Source organism: Orcinus orca, chromosome 2 (assembly GCF_937001465.1).
Source record: "Orcinus orca chromosome 2, mOrcOrc1.1, whole genome shotgun sequence".
Taxonomy (NCBI): domain Eukaryota; kingdom Metazoa; phylum Chordata; class Mammalia; order Artiodactyla; family Delphinidae; genus Orcinus; species Orcinus orca.
The window spans coordinates 109,249,723-109,269,959 of NC_064560.1; the positions used below are offsets into that span (position 1 = coordinate 109,249,723).

Sequence of the window (20,237 nt, forward strand, 5' to 3'; positions counted from 1 at the left end):
AGCTAGTAGTATGAGTAAGGTCATAAGTAAGAATTTAAGTCAAGAACTTCCATTAGGTGTGGCACAGTATATCACCAGGTCTTCTGACGCAGTCTGTTCTGTAACAATTCTTATCTTTAAGGGAAATGATATACAGGCATTGTGCATAAGGCACCCAGTCCAATTTCCTAGTGTTATTAGGCTGGTTATTCTTAGTATAGTTTGACCGTTCCCAACATAAGGGGGGCCTTAAACTTAAGTGATCATAGCCTCATGTTAGCCATATAAAGCCATCCCACAATGGAGGGAGGTTATATTTTTTGGCCAAAATTTTGCTTGTTGCTCTGATTGAGACTGAGTAACTTTAAGAGAAAATTTGTATTTATGGCGATGGTCAGAGCAAGTATAATTGATAGGTCAAGTGAGGGAGTCTCATCTAGTAATATCAATAGTGGCCCAAACAAAACTATAACTTCTTTCTTCTAGAATAAATTTCCCAAGAGCCATCCAGTTAGAGCCTTGGAGAGGACAAATCCACCAAGGTAAACCAGAAGTTCCAGACACAACTTTGTGTCTGGTAATTGACCACAAACCTGACAACTGGATTGATTGATAGCTGCTTGGGTCTTCGTTGCTGCGTGCAGGCTTTCTCTAGTTGCAGTGAGCAGGGGCTACTCTTCCTTGCGGTGCATGGGCTTCTCACTCTGTGGCTCCTCTACTTGCAGAGCATGGACTCCAGATGCGTGGGCTTCAGTAGTTGTGGCATGCAGGCTCAGTAGTTGTGGCTCGTGGGTTCTAGAGTGCAGTCTCTGTAGTTGTGGCGCACGGACTTAGTTGCTCCGCGGCATGTGAGATCTTCCCGGACCAGGGATTGAACCCATGTCGCCTGCATTGGCAGGTGGATTCTTAACCACTGCGCCACCAGGGAAGCCCCAATTGGATTGATTTTTAAAACTAGCATAGAATCAGGCCCATGATGGAAAAATGTTTTATCCATATGCAAAGTTCCAAGAAGTAAAAAAAAAACACTACAAATGATCATATGGGTCAGTTCTGGCATCTTGGGACATCTGTCTATTTCTGATGTCATTATCTTCTCGTCCTGGTATAAGTGTAGTTTCTCCTGTTTGAGTGTCTTTTTAAGGTGAGTTTGTGTTGGTAGTCATCTCTATAGCCAATCCAGTGCAGGGGCCCTTTCTAACTGGGAAGTATTAATCCAAGAGTCAATTCCCTTCAGTTTTGCTGTGCATGAGCTAGTTAAGAGTATCTGATGAGGGTCCTTCCATTTAGGTTAGAGATTGTTCTTTAAATGATGTCTTTTCCAGTATGTATTATCTCCTGGTTGCAGGTCATGGAGCATCCAATCTGCATCTAAAGCTAGATTACTGAGATAAGCTTCAGAAACAAGCTTGGAGTGTCCTTTTAATCATTCAATTAAACTTCACAGTAATAAAACAGTGAGGAACTATCTGGGAAGTGAGACTTAGTAAATACAGACCATAATTAACTAAACTAGAATTTAATATTCACTGAAACGTAATCTTTTTCTGTCTATAATTACCCTCATTTCTACCAAATACAGCCAGATTAAGACTAATTTGTTTGCAAAATAAGTCTGGTTTCAATAAACATGGCCTGATGATTTGCATAAGTGTAATTGATTATGCAGGCTCTTTCTAAATTGGCTTTGCTGGAACTTTTTCATAAGGAATCTCAGATTGAATTTTTAAAATGCCTCTCAAGGCCAGGAAAACCACGGCAAGGGCTTGTCACAGATTTTGTGGGTGATATCTGTAGATTCGGGTGAATTCCTCCTTTTTTGAGGTTTCCAAAATACCTTGAGATTCCTGCACCTGTTAGGAGGTGGTCTTCCTAATTTACCTAATAAAGCTTCTGGGAACCCAAGAGTTTCCAATCTCTGGAGGGATCAGGTAGTGAGAAAGGATAAATGTTTCAGTACTGCTTACAAAGGTATAATTTACCAAATCGCTGTAAGTCATAATTAGGAGGTAAGTTTCCTTATATCTGGAAAACACAGATTAAAAGCCAGTAATACTTCAGACAGAAACCATAAAAATTATAACCCTATTCACCAGTTCACTCAGTCCTATGTAAAAAATCCTTTTTTTTTCTTTTGGCCACCCACGTGGCATGCAGGATCTTAGTTCCCCAACCAGAGATTGAACCCGCACCCCCTGCAGTGGAAGCATGGAGTCTTAACCACTGGACTGCCAGAGAAGTCCTTTTTGTTAACTGTTTTATGAAGCCATCAGGTTTTCCTATAAAATTCTTTAATTTTTCTCCCAGTTCAGCATATGATCTGAAAGTTATCAGAAACCTGTAGTTGTCAAAAAGTTCTTGCTATGAATCATCTTGAAGAGGAAGAATTTTTGCAAAGACATCAGAGTAAAACAATAGCTATCTATGAATGATAAAAGACTTAAGAAGGCACGGTTGAAGACCTGTTTACAATGCAATTGACAAAGAAACTTAGTTACTCCTGTGACATACAACATTTTAAGATAATAACTGGAATTATGACTGATAACATTTTACCAAGACATACCATATTTTTAGGAATTCCGTATAATTTCTAGAATACTTAAATATTAATAACATTTACCCACACAACATAAGATTTATTACTCATTTGACAATGCTAATCCCATGTAATTTAACACTCCAAATGAACCTAATTCGTTTAATCAGGTTTAATTATACATCTCTTTGGGATGTCTCAGGGGCCCTTTGAAGCATCTCAAAGTTAGCTAGAGGTCAAAGGAACTTCATTAGATTTTGATTTGGGAAGTTTCTCCAAAAATATCAAAAAGGTTTTAAAATACTTGGTCAAATAGGATCATAGGTCACTGTTAAACAATACTTCTTCACTTAACCAAAGGGACAATAAAAGATTTCAATAGCAAATATGGAATAGATCACTTAAAAGGTAGAGAAACTTAAAATCTGTTATCAAATGCCGATTGACCATTTAAGAAAACTTTGTCCTCTTAACAGAGAGAAAAACAAAATTCAGATTTTGTACCAGCTTATGTTTAAAATTTATTTACTCAATTAAATTTATTCTAAATTTAGCCAATCCTGACCAGGCACAAAACTGTTTTCTCAGGGTTCCTTTTCGATAAACCTTCCATAATTTTCTGCACTCAAATTAGTTTGTCCCTTTTTTTTTCTCATCCAGGAACAATCAACTCTAGAAAAAAATTACTTTCTTTTCCCTTAACAAAGCGCAATTCAACTCCTCGTACCTTCTTTTACTAAAAACACACATCCTACTTCGCTACTGTATCCTAAAATGTTTCCCTTATTATTTCTACTAGCTTTAATTACATATTTAAATTAGAATTCTCAACTCTTAAAAATCTTAATTTCTAGTGAAAACTAAGAAGTAAGCCAATGATGAGCTTTTACATTAGCACTCTGTAGATTGGCAAAACAAAAATACCAATAATAAATTCTAAAAACATGTGCTTTCTTATAGAAAATACCTCAGTGTGGCACAAAATGTATTTATTAATAATTCTAAATACCTTTATTTTCTCTGTAAAAGGAAGCCAATGTTCAGTAATTTATGTTTCAGTATCTTACTTTCTTTGGGAATGACCTAGCTATTCAATAAACTTCCAACATTTAACTTAATTTAGCACAACTCTAATGTTCAAATTGCCAAATATATGGAGAGATTTTTTTTAATCGAAGTATAGTTGATTTACAATACCATGTTAGCTTCAGGTGTACAGCGCCGTGTTTCAGTTATATATATATAGAAAAGGAATATATATATATATATATATATATTCCTTTTCAGATCCTTTTCCCTTATACATCATTATAAGATATTGAGTATAGTTTCCTGTGCTATACAGTAGGTCCTTGTTGGTTATCTACTTTATATATAATAGTATGTATAAGTTATCCCTCCCACAACCCCCCTTTCCCCCTTGGTAAGCCTAAGTTTGTTTGCTATGTCTGTGAGTCTGTTTCTGTTTTGTAAATAAGTTCATTTGTATTATTTTTTTAGATCCCACATATAAGCAATATCATATGATGTTTGTCTTTCTCTGTCTGACTTACTTCACTTAGTATGATAATCTCTAGTCCATCCTTGTTGCTGCAAATGGCATTATTTCATTCTTTTTTTATGGCTGAATATTCCATTGTGTGTATATACCACATCTTCTTTATCTGTTCATGTGTTGATGGACATTTAGGTTGCTTCCATGTCATGGCTATTGTAAATACTGATGCAATGAACATTGGGGTGCATGTATCTTTTCAAATTATGGTTTTCCCTGGATATATGCCCAGGAGTAGGATTACAGGATCAAATGGTAGCTCTATTTTTTGTTTTTTGAGGAACCTACGTATTGTTCTTCATAGTGGCTGCACTAATTTACCTTCCCACAAACAGTGTAGGACAATTCCCTTTTCTCCACACCCTCTCCAGCATTTATTATTTGTAGACTTTTGATGATGCCCATTCTGACTGGTGTGAGGTGATACCTCATCATAGTTTTGATTTGCATTTCTCTAAAAATTAGTGATGTTGAGCATATTTTCATGTGCCTTTTGGCCATCTGTATGTCTTCTTTGGAAAAACATCTATTTAGGTCTTCTTATCATTTTTTTCTTGGGTTGTTTGTTTTTTGATATTGAGCTGTATGAGCTGCTTATATGTTTTGGAGATTAATCTCTTGTTGTTTGCAAATATTTTCTCCCATTCTGTGGGTTATCTTTTAGTTTTGTTTATGGCTTACTTTGCTATATAAAAGCTTTTAAGTTTAATTAGGTCAAATTTGTTTTTGTTGTTGTTGTTGTGCTTATTTCCATTGCTCTAGGAGATGGATCCAAAAAGATATTGCTGCAATTTATGTCAAAGAGTGTCCTGCCTAGGTTTTCCTCTAGGAGTTTTGTAGTATCCAGTCTTACATTTAGGTCTTTAATCCATTTTGAGTTTATGTTTTTATATAATGTTACAGAATATTCTAATTTCATTGTTTTACATGCAGTTGTCTAGTTTTCCTGGCACCACTTATTGAAGAGGCTGTCTTTCCTCCATTGTATATTCTTGCTTCCTTTGTTGTAGATTAATTGACCATAATTGTATGGGTATACTTCTGGGCTTTCTGTCCTCTTACATTGATCTATATTTCTGCTTTTTTACCAGTACCATACTGTTTTGATGACTGTAGCTTTGTAATATAGTCTGAAATCAGGGAGCCTGATTCCTCCAGCTCCATTTTTCATTCTCAAGGTTACTTTGGCTATTCAGGGTCTTTCGTGTTTCCATACAAAGTTTAAGATTTTTTATTCTAGTTCTGTGAAAAAATGCCATTGGGGCTTCCCTGGTGGCGCAGTGGTTGAGAGTCCACCTGCCAATGCAGGGGACACGGGTTCGTGCCCCAGTCTGGGAAGATCCCACATGCCGCAGAGCGGCTGGGCCCGTGAGCCATGGCCGCTGAGCCTGCGCGTCCAGAGCCTGTGCTCCGCAACTGGAGAGGCCACAACAGTGAGAGGCCCGCGTACCACCAAAAAAAAAAAAAAAAAAAAAAAAGCCATTGGTAATTTGATAGGGATTACATAAATCTGTAGATTGCCTTGGGTAATATAGTCATTATGACAATGTTGGTTCTTCCAATCCAAAAACATGGTATAACTTTTCATCTGTTTATGTCATCTTTGATTTCTTTCATCAGCATCTTACAGTTTTCAGAGTACAGGTCTTTTGCCTCCTCAGGTAGGTTTATTCCTAGGTATTTTATTCTTTTTGATGTGATGGTAAATGGGATTGTTTCCTTAATTTCTCTTTCTGATCTTTCATTGTTAGTGTATAGAAATGCAACAGATTTCTGCATTAATTTTCCATATTACTGCAAATTAATAAAGCAAAATTCTGCATATTAATTTCGTATCCTGCAACATTACCAAATTCATTGATGAGCTCTAGCAGTTTCCTGATAGCATCTTTAGGATTTTCTATGTATAGTATCATGTCATCGGCAAACAGTGCCAGTTTTACTTCTTCTTTTCCAGTTTGGTTTCCTTTCATTTCTTTTTCTTCTCTGATTACTGTGGTTAGGACTTCCAATGCTATGTTCAATAAAAGTGGTGAGAGTGAGTGAACATCCTCGTCTTGTTCCTGACATTAGAGGAAATGCTTTCAGCTTTTCACCATTATGATGTTAGCTGTGAGATTGTCATATATGGCCTTTATTATGTTGAGATATGTTCCCTCTATGCCCACTTTCTGGAGAGTTTTTATCATAAATGGATGTTGAATTTTATCAAAAGCTTTTTCTGCATCTATTGAGATGATCATATGGTTTTTATTCTTCAGTTTGTTAATGTGGTGTTTCACATTGATTGATTTGTGAATATTGAAAAGTCCTTGCATCCCTGGGATAATTCCCACTTGGTCATTGTGTATAATCCTTTTAATGTATTGTTGGAATAGGTTTGCTAGTATTTCATTGAGGATTTTTGTGGCTATGTTCATCAGTGATATTGTCCTATAATTTTTTGTGTGTGGTATCTTTCTCTGCTTTTGGTATCAGGGAATGGTGGCCTCATAGAATGAGTTCAGAAGTGTTCCTTCCTCTGCAATTTTTTAGAATAGTGTCAGAAGGATAGGTGTTAACTCTTCTTTAAATGTTTGATGGAATTGTACTGTGAAGCCATCTGGTCCTGGACTTTTGTCTGTTGGAAGTTTTTAAATTACAGGTTCAATTTCAGTTCTTGTAATTGGTCTGTTTATATTTTCTATTTCTTCCTGGTTCAGTCTTGGGAGATTGTACCTTTCTTAGAATTTGTCCATTTCTTCCAGGTTGTCCATTTTATTGGCATATAGTTGCTTGTAGTAGTCTCTTAAGATCCTTTGTATTTCTGTGGTGTCTGTTGTAACTTCTCTTTTTTCATTTCTAATTTTATTAATTTGAGCCATTTCTCTTTTGTTTCTTGATGAGTCTGGTTAAACGTTTATCAATTTTGTTTTTTCTTTTCAAACAACCAGGTTTTGCTTTCATTGATCTTTTCTATTGTTTTCTTAGTCTATATTTCATTTATTTCTGCTCTGATATTTATGATTTCTTTCCTTCTGCTAACTTTGGGTTTTGTTTTTTCTTCTTTCTCTAGTTGCTTTAGGGGTAAAGTTAGGTTGTTTATTTGAGATTTTTCTTGTTTCCTGAGGTAAGCTTGTATTGCTATAAACGTTCCTGTTAGAACTACTTTTGCTGCCTCCCATGGGTTTTGGATCATCATGTTTTCATTTCATTTGCTCTAGGTATTTTTTGATTTCCTCTTTAATTTCTTCAGTGACCCATTGGCTCTTTAGTAGCATAGTTTTTAGCCTCTGCCTGTTTGTGTTTTTGGCAGTTTTTCCTTTGGAGTTGATTTCTAGTCTCATAATGTTGCAGTTGGAAAGGATGCTTGATATGATTTCAACTTTCTTAAATTTACCAAGGCCTGCTTTGTGGCCCAGCATGTGATCAGTCCTAGAGAATCTTCCATGTGTACTTGAAAAAGTGTATTCTGCTACTTACAGATAAAATGCTCTATAAATATCAATTAAGTCCATCTGGTCTAATGTGTCATTTAAGGCCTTTGTTTCCTTTTTGATCTTCTTTCTGGATAATCTCTCCATTGATGTAATGTGGTGTTAAAGTCCCCCACTATTATTGTGTTACTGTCAACTTCTCCTTTTATGTCTGTTAACAATTACCTTTTATATTGAGATGCTCCTGTGTTGGGTACATATAAATTTACAGTTGTTATATCTTCTTCTTGGATTGATCCCCTGATCATTATGTAGTATCCTTTTTGTCTCTTGTCATAGTCTTTATTTTAAAGTCTATTTTGTCTGATATGAGTATTGCTACTCCAGCTTTCTTTTGATTTCCATTTGCATGTAATAACTTTTTCCATCCCCTCACTTTTAGGCTGTATGTGTCTCTAGATGTGAAGTGGGGCTTTTGTAGCCAGCATATATATAGTGTTTTTTATCCATTCAGCCAATATATATCTTTTGGTTGGAGCATTTAATCCATTTACATTTAAGGTAATTATCAATATGTATGTTCTCACTGAAATTTTGTTAATTGTTTTGGATTTATTTTTGTCAGTCTCTTTTTCTTCCTTTCCTCTTTTTTTCTCTTCTCATTTGATTTGGTGACTTCCTTTAATGTTGTGTTTGGATTCCTTTTACTTATTTGTGTTATATCTATTATAGATTTTTGGTTTGTGGTTACCACGAGGTTTTGATATAGCAGTCTATATCTATCTATCTATCTATACCTATCTATATATATATACATATATATATATCAGTCTCTTTCTCTCTCTCTCTCTCTCTCTCTCTATATATATATATATATATATATTTGTGTTAAGTTGTTGATCTCTTAATTTCAAATGCATTTCAAATATCCTGCATTTGTACTCTCCTTCTCTCATGATTATTTGCTTAGATATCCTATTTGTATGTGGATGATTTCCTATCTTTACTGTATATTTGCCTTTACTGGTGAACTTTCCCATTTCATAATTTTCTTGTATCTAGTTGTGGTCTTTTCTTTTCAGCCTAGAGAAGTTCCTTTAGCATTTGTTGTAAAGCTGTTTTGGTGCTGCTGAATTCTTTTAGCTTGTGCTTGTCTGTAAAGCGTTTGATTTCTCCTTCAAATCTGAATGAGAACCTTGCTGGGTAGAGTATTCTTGGTTGTAGGCTCTTCCCTTTCCTCACTTTAAATATATCGTGCCACTCCCTTCTGGCCTGCTGAGTTTTTCCTGAAAATTCAGCTTATAATCTTATGGGGATTTCCTTTTATGTTATTTGTTGCTTTTCCCTTGTTGCTTTTAATATTTTCTTTGTCTTCAATTTTTGTCAATTTGATTATTATATGTCTCAGCGTGTTCCTCCTTAGGTTTTTTTTTTTTTCCGGTATGTGGGCCTCTCACTGTTGTGGCCTCTCCCACTGCGGAGCACGTGCTCCGGATGCGCAGGTTCAATGGCCATGGCTCACGGGCCTAGCCACTCCGCAGCATGTGGGATCTTCCTGGACCGGGGCATGAACCCATGTCCCCTGCATTGGCAGGCAGACTCTCAACCACTGTGCCACCAGGGCAGCCCCCTCCTTAGGTTTATCTAGGGAACTCTCTGTGTTTCTTGGACTTCAGTGACTGTTTCTTTTCCCATGTTAGGGAAGTTTTCAGCTATTATCTCTTCAAATATTTTGTCAGGCCCTCTCTGAGTTACAAGAAGTTTTTAGCAAAGAGTTAGAAAATATAAAGAATAACCAAGCAGAGTTGATGAATACAGTAACTGAAATGAAAAATACATTAGAATAAATCAATAGCAGAATAAATGAGGTAGAAGAATGAATCAATGAGCTGGAAGACAGAGTGGTGGAAATCACTGCCATGGAACAGAAAATAAAGAAAAAAATAATGAAAGGAAATAAGGACAGTTTAAGAGACCTCTGGGGCAATGTCAAATGCACCAACATTTGCATGATAGGGGTCCCAGAAGGAGCAGATGGAGAGATTATTTTTAAGTAGACAATTCTAAAACATAATTATTCCTAAAGATTCCACCCAAAAGCTCTTATCTCACTTACATTTAATTTACTTATTAAAAATTTAATCATACCAAGTTATTTTTCTTGCCGACAAATTTGCAACAGACATAATATCTTATTTGACTTCCATTAAACCTAGGTACAAAGAAAGTATTATACTTAATGTTGATGACTCTAAAGATGTATCTATATTAATTAAATTGACAAACGTAAAATAACTTTAATAATCTTAATAGCTTTAAATTAGTTTAATACTGTTTCCCAGTTCACAGGAACATGAAATTCATTTGGGTTAGTTTCTCTATATTTCTGAGAAACTTTATAAGTGCTAATTTCCTTTACACCAATTAAGTAGAGCTCATTTACAAATTAATTTTGATAGTACCATCCAAAGGTAGAGAAATATATAATGCACACATAGACATATAGACAGACACAACCAGTTATCTAATATCTTCATTGTAAAACTTAGCCATGAGTCAGGTGTTACAATATAAAAATCACTAGGAGTGACCCTTGAGAAAAAGATAATCCAGGAAATATAAAATATTTATTTCAAATTCTAAATATATTTTTTATACTCACTTATTTAACAAATATTTACTGAACACCCATTATCTATCAGACAGTGGTTTGTGGTACAAAATGCCATGGTAATGAAACACACTCCCATCCAAAAACAAAAAAAACATCATATCTGCCCCATGGAACTCACTTGAAATTCATTGCATCATAAAACAAAAGCACAATCTGACAAGAAAATGGAGCTGATAAAAAATAGTTCTTAGGAATCAAGAAGATGATGGGTGAGTAAATATCTTAGCAGAATGGATAAGCAATAGACTGAATATGGGTAAAAACAAATAAACAGTTAGGAAGATCACAGCATTCAAAAGTAGAACAAAAATACAGAAAGGTAAAAAATAGAGAAATGTTATGATATGGAAGATGAATTCAGATAGTCCATTCTTCACTACAAAAGGAATTCCAGAGATAATATGAAGGAAAAGAGAGAGAGCAAAGAACACTTTACAAAGTTGAATGAAAATTCAAGCCTTCAGACTGAAATGGCCCACCAAGGGTCATGAATGAATAAAGACCCACGGCTTAGTGAAACCTGTGAACTCGAAAGGCTGAGAAAACTCTGAAAGTTTCAAAAAATAAAAGTTACACAAACAGTTTATAAAGGGACTAGAAATCAGATTGGCATCAGTACATCATTTGGTGGCACATGGTCCTAGAAGAAAGTGCAGAAATACCTACAAAAGTCTGAGTGTAATGACATTAAACCAAAATATATACCGGTCAAAATATCATTCACATGCAAGTTTAAATAAAAATATCTTGGCACAAGCAAGAACTTCAAAGGTCTACTGGCTACAGACTCTCTCTGAAAGAATTACTGCAGCAAAATAAAAAAGGTTTCCAGAGGAAAGTGTGGGATATAAAAAAATTGATTAAATACTAGTCAACAATAGGAGAAACAAGTTACTAATATGCACAACATATGCATGAATCTTAAATCATTATTCTAGGTGAAAGAAGCCAGACCCAAAGTCTACGTATGGTATGGTTCCATTCATATGGCGTTCTGGAAAAGGCAAGAACTATAGGTACAGAAAACAAATCAGTGGTTGCCGGTGACTGCAGTGAGAGGAAGTGTTGACTACATTGGGGCCCAAGAGGATTATCTGGATAATGACTGTTCTATATCTTGATTGTGGTGCTGATTATACAACCATATTCTTTTGTCAAAATTCATAAGACTGGGCTTTTCTGGTGGCGCAGTGGTTAAGAATCCACCTGCCAATGCAGGGGACACGGGTTCAAGCCCTGGTCCGGGAAGATCCCACATGCCGTGGAGCAGCTAAACCCGTGTACCACAGCTACTGAGCCTGTGCTCTAAAGCCCATGAGCCACAACTACTGAGCCTGTGCACCCACACACCACAACTATTGAAGCCCACGTGCCTGGAGCCTATGCTCTGCAACAAGAGAAGCCACCACAACGTGAAGCCCTCACACCGCAACAAAAAGTAGCCCCCACTCGCCACAACTAGAGAAAGCCCACGTGCAGCAGCGAAGACCCGACACAGCCAAAAATAAATAAATTAAATAAATAAATTTTAAAAAAAGAATTCATAGGACTATATATCAAAAAGGGCAAAAAATAAAGCACTATATAAATTATGCCTCATAAATAAATAAGTACATGCATATAAACACAAATATATTAGTGCTAATAAGGGGGGTGAAAACAATGAAGACTAAGAGAACTAAGTGTATATTTAAATCTCAATGTTAAAAAATTTAAAAGCAATCTTGAACTAAAATCTTTAATGATTACAACATTGGAGGTGGTGGGAGGTAAAAGTTAGCGAGAATAAAAGTAATTTACTGAGACTATTCCTTTATTTACATGGAGATTGGAGATACAAATATATTCTAAATGTTGATAAAAAATATGCTAAATATTTTTAGATTAACCCCTAGAAGAATAGAAATGAAGTTTATAACTTCCAAAGACAATAAAGAAAAGAGTAATAGAAAACAATCTAATAAGAAAGTAAAATAGAAATAACTGAAAAGTGGTTAAAAGAGGAAAACTAAAATAAAATTGCAAAAATAATTTCAAACACATTAGTCATCATAATAAATAAGAATATGTTAAATTTTCATATTATAAGACAGACCCTAAGAACTGATTAGAATTAAACATAAATGTTCACAAGTAAAGATCCAACTATATGCTGCTTGCAAAAGACAGACCTAAAATTAAATGACACAATATGATCATCTTGTGAGATACAAAAAAATATAATAGTTAATGTGATTTAATATTCATTTTTAATAGAAGATGAAATAAACTTAGTTTGGTGAGACTTAGAGGAAAACTTCATTAATTTGATAGAGGGCAATACCACAAGCCTGTAGAACATCCTCCTTAATGGTGATACACTAAAAATAGAGTCACTGCTCAATTCAATATTGTTATTGCAGGTTTTAGTCAATATAAGAAGAGAAAAAAAAGAGAAAATTTTATATGATGACACCTGTAGAGCTAAAGGTGACAGCTAATCTCAGTCTAATACTTGTTTCTATCAAGATTCTCTTTGCCTATTAAATGACTTTTTATTTCAATAATTGCATGAGTGCATTGTTCTAAACAGTTTTCTTCCTGACTTCTTGTTCACGTGTTAAAATTAGCTGTTGAAAATCTATTGGTGCTCACTACACATCAGCCTGCCTTCCATCAGCCAGCAACTGTATCTTGGTTGAACGGCTGCCAGAACTCACTTTGCCCACATGTGGAGGGCCAGAATTAATACCCTCTGAGGGTAATTCCTTAACTGATGACTGATGAGAGAGAGTTAATAAATGCCACAACTTCCCTCTACTCCCCATCCTTGGTTGGGATAATTCAGAGGCATGTATTTTGCACTTTTTTCCAGAGTTTGTTTCCCTACAGGATTATGACCCAGTCACCCATTGTGGTAGCTGGCTTGATACTGCATCTTTCATTGGCTATTTTACTTTTCCTGTGTCATTTCCCTCTCTAACCCATGTTCCTTGTTTCTCCCAATAACCTGCTTACACTGGAATCCTTGGTACAGAGTCTGCTCCTGGGGAATGTGAGCTATGCATAGGCATAAATGATAATAATCATTGGTATTTAAATGCTTTTTATTTGCTTCACATTTTTAACGCTAGCAGAGTCTGCAACTTATATTCAAAATGATTTAACTGAGTAAATAAAGAGAAAGCAAATGTGGCAAAATGTTGAAAAGGCATAGAGTTATTCCATTTGATAGTTTTACAACATTTCTTAAGTTTTTAATTTTTCAAGATAAAAGGTTGGAGAACATGCTGGATGACTTCTGGTTTGAAGATGGCAGCATAAAAATGGCATTTCCCTCTTCATGGAAGTCATCCAAAATCAACAAGAAGAAGAACAAGCAATTGAAATTTCACTTTCAAAAGAGAAATTGGGAGATAAAATTCAATACCACAAAACAGGTAGAAGGACTTCCCAAAAGAAGAAGAAGAATAAGGAGGGAGGGGCAAAGGAACAGGAAAAACAAATGGCAGATGAAGGACATTCTCCAGAGGAATGATACCATGGAATAGGAGTAAAATATAACTAAATGTTTTACTACACATTTAAAAAGTTACTGATGTGCTTCTGTGAATGAAAACCACAGAGAATAAAAGCAAAAGCTTATTGAAGAGTCATACTGAAAAAAAATGTGAAAAAGAAAGCCATCAAGAGATATGAAGGTGAAATTGGAAGAAATCCAAGAGAGAGTAAGACACTGATGAAAAAAAGATAGTAAGGATAGAAGGAAAGGAGAAAATGAGCAAAATGGAAATCAAGAAAAAGTTTTAAATGTTAGAGAAAATGATAGTTAAAATAGGCAAAGAAACTCTATAAAATTGAAGCCCCCAGGCTTCCCTGGTGGCACAGTGGTTGAGAGTCCACCTGCTGATGCAGGGGACACGGGTTCGTGCCCTGGTCCGGGAAGATCCCACATGCTGCGGAGTGGCTGGGCCCATGGGCCATGGCCGCTGAGCCTACGCATCCGGAGCCTGTGTTTTACAGTGGGAGAGGCCACAGCAGTGAGAGGCCTGCGTACCAAAAAAAAATAATAAATAAAATAAAAATTAAAAAATTTGAAGCCCCCAAAGAATCAAAACCAAAATAATAAAAAGAAACACATATTTTTAAATATAATTTTATTTTTAAATATAGTTTTCAAAAATAGTTTTCAGAATGGAATTCTCTAGACCCTTTCATTTGTAGAGTCTAAAGTGCAATGAGGCTTGATAGGAATTTCTGTTTCAGTTGCACCTTAAGAAGGATTGTCTTATTTTTTAAAATAAAGTTACCAGAGTAAGTACATCAAGGGAAGGCTATGAAACCAACCAGGACCCTGTGGAGCCTTCCCAGGGACAGACACCCCATGCTCTGACCCCTGTGTTCCCTGCCTCTTGTTTTAGGAAAGCTTTAGCTTCCTAGGCCTTCCCTGAGTTTCAAAGAGCAAATTTAATCAGAGAAGTAAGAAAATGCAGAAACAAAGGAAAGCAGTCAAACCAGACAAAATAATGATAGTTTAGCCATAAAACAAAGTTAAGGACCTTTAGTTCCTCCTCAAGGCCTACAGATAATATTCTGAACCATATCCTTGGGTAGTTTTGCAGATACTAAAACTCCCACCAGGTGGAAGAAGTTAATTGCATGCTGACCACAAGCACATAGACCCCAGATGGGTTGGGACCAGAAGGTTGATGATGGTAACTCCAGAAATACCACCCTATTTCCTCACAACCAGCCATCAGAAGAATGTCCACAAGCTGATCAGGCACCCTACAACAGTCACCCCTAATGTTTCCTTTAAAAACCCTTCCCTGAAAGCCACTGGGAAATTCAGGTCTTTTGAGCATAAGCTACCCATTCTCCTTGCTTGGCCTTGCAATAAATGTCCTACTTTTCTTCACCACAACCTGGTGTCGGCAGATTGGTTTTGCTGTGTGTCAGGCATTCAGACCCAAGTTTGGTTCCATAACAACTGTGAGGAATTTCACAAAATACATCATGATATTATAGACAAAAGAGAAATAAGGACTGGGTAATTTTGGATTTGTAACAACTGAGTAACAATATCCAAAGTTTTCTATTTAACATATCATTGTTTTCTAGTGGCAAACCACAGGTTTATGTCCCTGCTACTCTTCTGTTCTGTACATTTCTTATTTTAATAAGGATATGGATTATATGTAAAAGAGATTAACCATCAACATAAAGCTGGAAGAGGTAGCCAACACAACAGAAAACAGAATCAGGAACCAAGAAGATCTCAACAATCAGCTGACTCAGACAAGATGAAATGTAATAGGAGTAAATGTGAAGCCCTGCAGGTGGATTCAAAATGCCAGCTATAAAGATAAACTTTGGAAGACATATGGCTACATAGTAACACACTTTTTAAAGACCCAATTAATTAATTGCGAGCACAATATGAATCAGTGTATGATTACCAAATAGCTAATGAAATCTTAAGGGCTGTATTTTAATAGGTGCAGCATGTCGAGGACACAAGAAGTAACCACTCAATGTGCTTGTTGAACAACACCTGGAACATCGTGTTCAAATAAGGACAAAAATAGTAAATGGACTATAAACCTAGCTATCATAATAATGACTATCTCTCTGTGGAGATGGAGTTTACTAAGCATTTTCACTATCACGCTAAAGCTTCATAGTTTGCTTTAAGATTGATAGAATGGTTATCCCTGTTTTACAAATGAAGACCTTAAGAGGTTAAGTAACTTGTCAGTTTCTCACAATTAGTAAGTAATGGTGTTGAGACTTGAGATATAACAAGAATAATATAAAAAATTCAAACATACTGAATGCTCTGTCCTTTTTATGTCTGAAAATGTCTATTTCACTTTCACATTTAGCACATTTTTGCAGCTCACATATTTCTATGTTGGCAGTGAGTTTTATTTTTGTTTTTTTTTTTTGTCATTTAAAAATTTCATTTAGTTTCCATTGTTTCTGTTAATAAAATCTTATCGTTTCTCCTTTGAAGATAATGTATCTTTTTTCTCTGGTTGTTTTAAGATTTTTCCCTTCGTCTCTAGTTTTTAGCAGTCTGAGTGTAATGTGCTTATGTGTGGTTTTATTTGTACTCTTTGGAATTTTCTAAATCTTTAAAAATCTGTGAGTTGATCTCTTTTATCAGTTTGGGGAAATTCTCCACCATTATCTCTTCAAATGCTGCTCTGCCCCAATCTTGCTGTCCTCTCCTTCAGAATTCCCATACCCCATGTCTCTTATACGGTTTTGTTTTTTCCATTCTGTGTGCATGCATGCGTGTGTGTGTGTGTGTGTGTGTGTGTGTGTGTGTTTCAGTTTGGATATTTTCTTTGGACTTTCTTCAACTTCATTAATCTTGTCTTCTCTTAAAAACATTCAATGAATTTTTAGTTCCAGACATTGTATTTATGAGTTCCAGAATGCATCCTTTATTCATTTCACAGATCCTGATTATTGGTGAAATTTTTATCTATTTTGTTCATCTTTTCTTTTAATTTCTTGAGCATATTTATAATATTATTTTAAAGTCCTTTGTCTCTTGGCTCCAATTTTTGGATCATCTGTGTGTCTGTTTCTATCATGCATTTGGCTTGGTTTGCAGTCTTTTATTGTACACTAAGCATTGGGTATTAAGTAACTGTAGAGCTTTAGATGGTATTATTGTCCACCAGAGATGGTTCTCCCTTTTTCCATTTATCATGAGGGACTGAATACCATGACTTAATCAGTAATTGAACTGGATCTCAGCTGGATTACAGTTTTGGTAAGATAAGCCCACCTCTAGTTCGGGCATGGTCTTTGTGGGTTTTTAATTAAGAACCTAGGAAGTCTCTATATCCTCAGCCATGAAATAGGAAGGGAGAGTTAATTCTGTGCTTTGAATGTTTTGAGGTTAACTCTTTAACCTCCAATAACACACATCTTCAAAACTGCCCTGAGGGGAAGACCAGCCAGGTATTTGTGAGATGTTGTCTCCTAGTCACTGTTTAAGAACTATAAGAGACTTTGTGCAGCCTTTTAGAAGTTTCTGGCCCAGCCCTGCCCCAGCCTTCCATACCACCGCAGAACTCTATAAATATCCCACAGTAAAAATTGGCTGCCATGTACATGGGGCTTGTCTTGATTTTACACCAGCCTATGTGACTGTTAAAGCTCTGATGGTTCATGTCTTCTCTAGTAGAGTATTTCTGCCTATGCCAAGCCTGATTCTCAGTAGTACCCCAAATCAGTAAATGCTTTCAAGGGATGAAGATAAATGGAGATTGTCAGCTCACAAAGGAAGGGCTCTTCCTCTATGGAATTTTCACTTGTTCCCATTGTTTCCAATATCCTTAAAAATATCATTTTTGTAATTAAGAATACAATTTTGTAATTTACCCAGTTTTTTCTAGTTATTAAAGTGGAAACATTGGCCTGTAAGACCTACTACATCCTACTCAGAGCAAAAACCTCAAGTAGATTATTTTAAAAGCATCTTTATTATTCTCACACACACAAAAAAAGAAATACCCAAAACAAAACCTCCTAGAAAAGTTAAAAATGAAACACTGGTAAAAGTTAATAATGGAAGAAGATATTCACCAAAAGAAAGCTGATATAGTAATATTCATATCAGACAAATTGAAGGAATAAAGCATTAAAAGGAATAGACTACCTACTGATAAACCATCCAACAGAAGGTATAAGTGTTAAGATGTATGTACCAAAAACTTTGCCTAGAAATATATAAAGCAAAAATGTTCAGACGATCTCAAGGACAAACTCACAGTTTTTCATTTAAAATCCATAATACTTTAATCCTCCCTTCTTAGATAATAATAGCTAAATCTGAAAAAAAGAATTAGCAGATAATATCAGGAAAACATTAGTGATTATGACGTGTGTGTGTGTATGTGAGAGAGAGAGAGAGACAGGGTGCATGCAACAAATCAAAACTTTACATTCAAGTGTAGGTACACATGGAACATTTCCAAAAATTTTCCACATGCTAAGTCAAAAATGAAATCTCAACAATATTTAGGTCCTATTAACCTTTCCACTGTCCTCACCCCACTGATGTCCTTTCTTCCCTTATTACCTAACTAAATACTGTGGTCAATAGTTATAGTTACTTCTTTGCATTCATCTTCAACTCCTTTTACAATTTGCCAAGTAACTAATTAAAAGTAATTAAAATAATTAAAAATAATTCTCCACCTTTCCCGCATCTGAAAGTGTGCAGCTAAACATACATAGAGAAAGCATTCAACCATGCTAACTAGTCTCATTTTTAATTCATAAGTACATAACTCAAATTGACCTTCTGTCAGGCAAACAGTTTTCCCTAGTCCTTTATTTCTACCACTCACGAAGACAACTATTTTCACCTTTTTTCCTTCATATCTCCAACACTACATCCCCTATGCTCAATCTCAGATAGTGATTTTGCTTCCTACCTCAATGAGAAAATTAAGGCAATGAGAACTTCCACAAACTCCCACCACCACATCTACCCAAATACCAACATAATTTCCCATATCCTCTGCTTTCCCTTCTGTGCTCCTTTCTAAGGTGAACTTTGCCAAGCACTTCAAAAACATAATTTCACTTACAACTCTAGTGATTCCTATGAGATTGGTGTTCATGGTACCATTTTACAGCTGAGAACACAGGTTCAAAGTCACATAATTAGTAATTGTTGCAGCACTATGTTACCTACCACCTTATTACTCAAAAGGCAACTCCATGGATCATGGTGTAGCATCACCAACACCTGTGATGTTATTAGGCCCCAGACCTAATAACACATCAAAATCTGCAGTTGTAAAAGATTCCCAGGTGTTTCTTATTTCCTTCAATATTTGAAGAACACTGCTATGTAGGCCATTCTGTTCTTTCCCATGGACTTTCCACTGTAATATAGTGGTACCAATTACTTCAAAATACAATTCCTTCTTACAGCATATTGTAGTAGCACTCAGTCTTTCTCTCTAAGAAAATTTTATTAAGAATGACAGGTCTTCCCAAGGTACTAACTAATTCAAACCTTCCATAAGTTCTCTTAGTGTTTTGTGTTCTTAAAATGAAACTTCTGATAGTGTCCCTTCTTTTGGTATGATTGATTTGATTAAGTTTGGATTCAGTTAGTCTCAGCAGTCAGGATAGGAGCTTAGTGGTAGCAGAACAAAGAATTTGGGATTACCAGCTTTAGAAGAGCTAGTTCTTATTCTAATCATTCATTTTAACTATTAATTTCTCATTCACATAGAAGTCTGGGTTTAATTAAAAGCAGAACTAAATTGATCTTGCAATACGAACTTACTTTAAGGTGTATTGTTAGTGGTGAATATTGAGAATCCACCCATGGAAGAGGTTTGAGAGCCTAGAATTTTTTTTTTTAATAATGGAATAAAACGCTAGTTTCTTTGTTTAGTACAGAAGTCTAACTTACAGTAACTATACTGATGGAAAGATTTTGGTGGAAGGGTGGGGAACTGACACTGCGTCACTAGTACTTCTGCTAGCATTTTTCCCATTAGAGCACAATGGCTCCAAACAAAGAGGAAATGATATGGGTGAACCACAGCACCCTTCATTTAACATGTACATGAAGAGGAAAACACAATGAGCTCTTGCAAAATTTTTCTCCCTGCTACATTTGACCTCTCCACCCACATTTTGAAAGAAGCATATGTATTTCATATGTCATAGATAACACTGACCTCACCAAAGTGTGAATTCTTTACCACTTTGATTTTATTCTTTCAATGTGTTGAATTTTTAGCTAACAATACTGTACTTTATTCCTTTATGGTAACAGGTAACAGTGCATTCCTTGGCTTCTCTTTTCTCCATGATTTTCATACTGGTAGTGTTGGTTGATTCATTTCTGGTTCGTTTATGGAATTTATGATAATTTGAAATAATTAGGTTCATTAACAAGTTTATGACTTAAGGGGTAAAACCACATCACTCACATCATTTGTTAAGCAACTATAATATTTAAATGAACTCATAATTACCCATCAATTATTTCAGTCAACCTCAAAGATTTGAGTTCAATGTATTACTTCCTGACAGACACGTAGTAAA

General features: G+C 35.6%; 1 protein-coding gene across 2 annotated transcripts in view; it reads left to right on the plus strand.

The window, feature by feature from the left end:
- The window catches only part of FAM227B (family with sequence similarity 227 member B), a 262,310-nt gene that overhangs the window by 185,115 nt on the left and 56,958 nt on the right, over positions 1–20,237 (plus strand). The window lies entirely within an intron of this gene.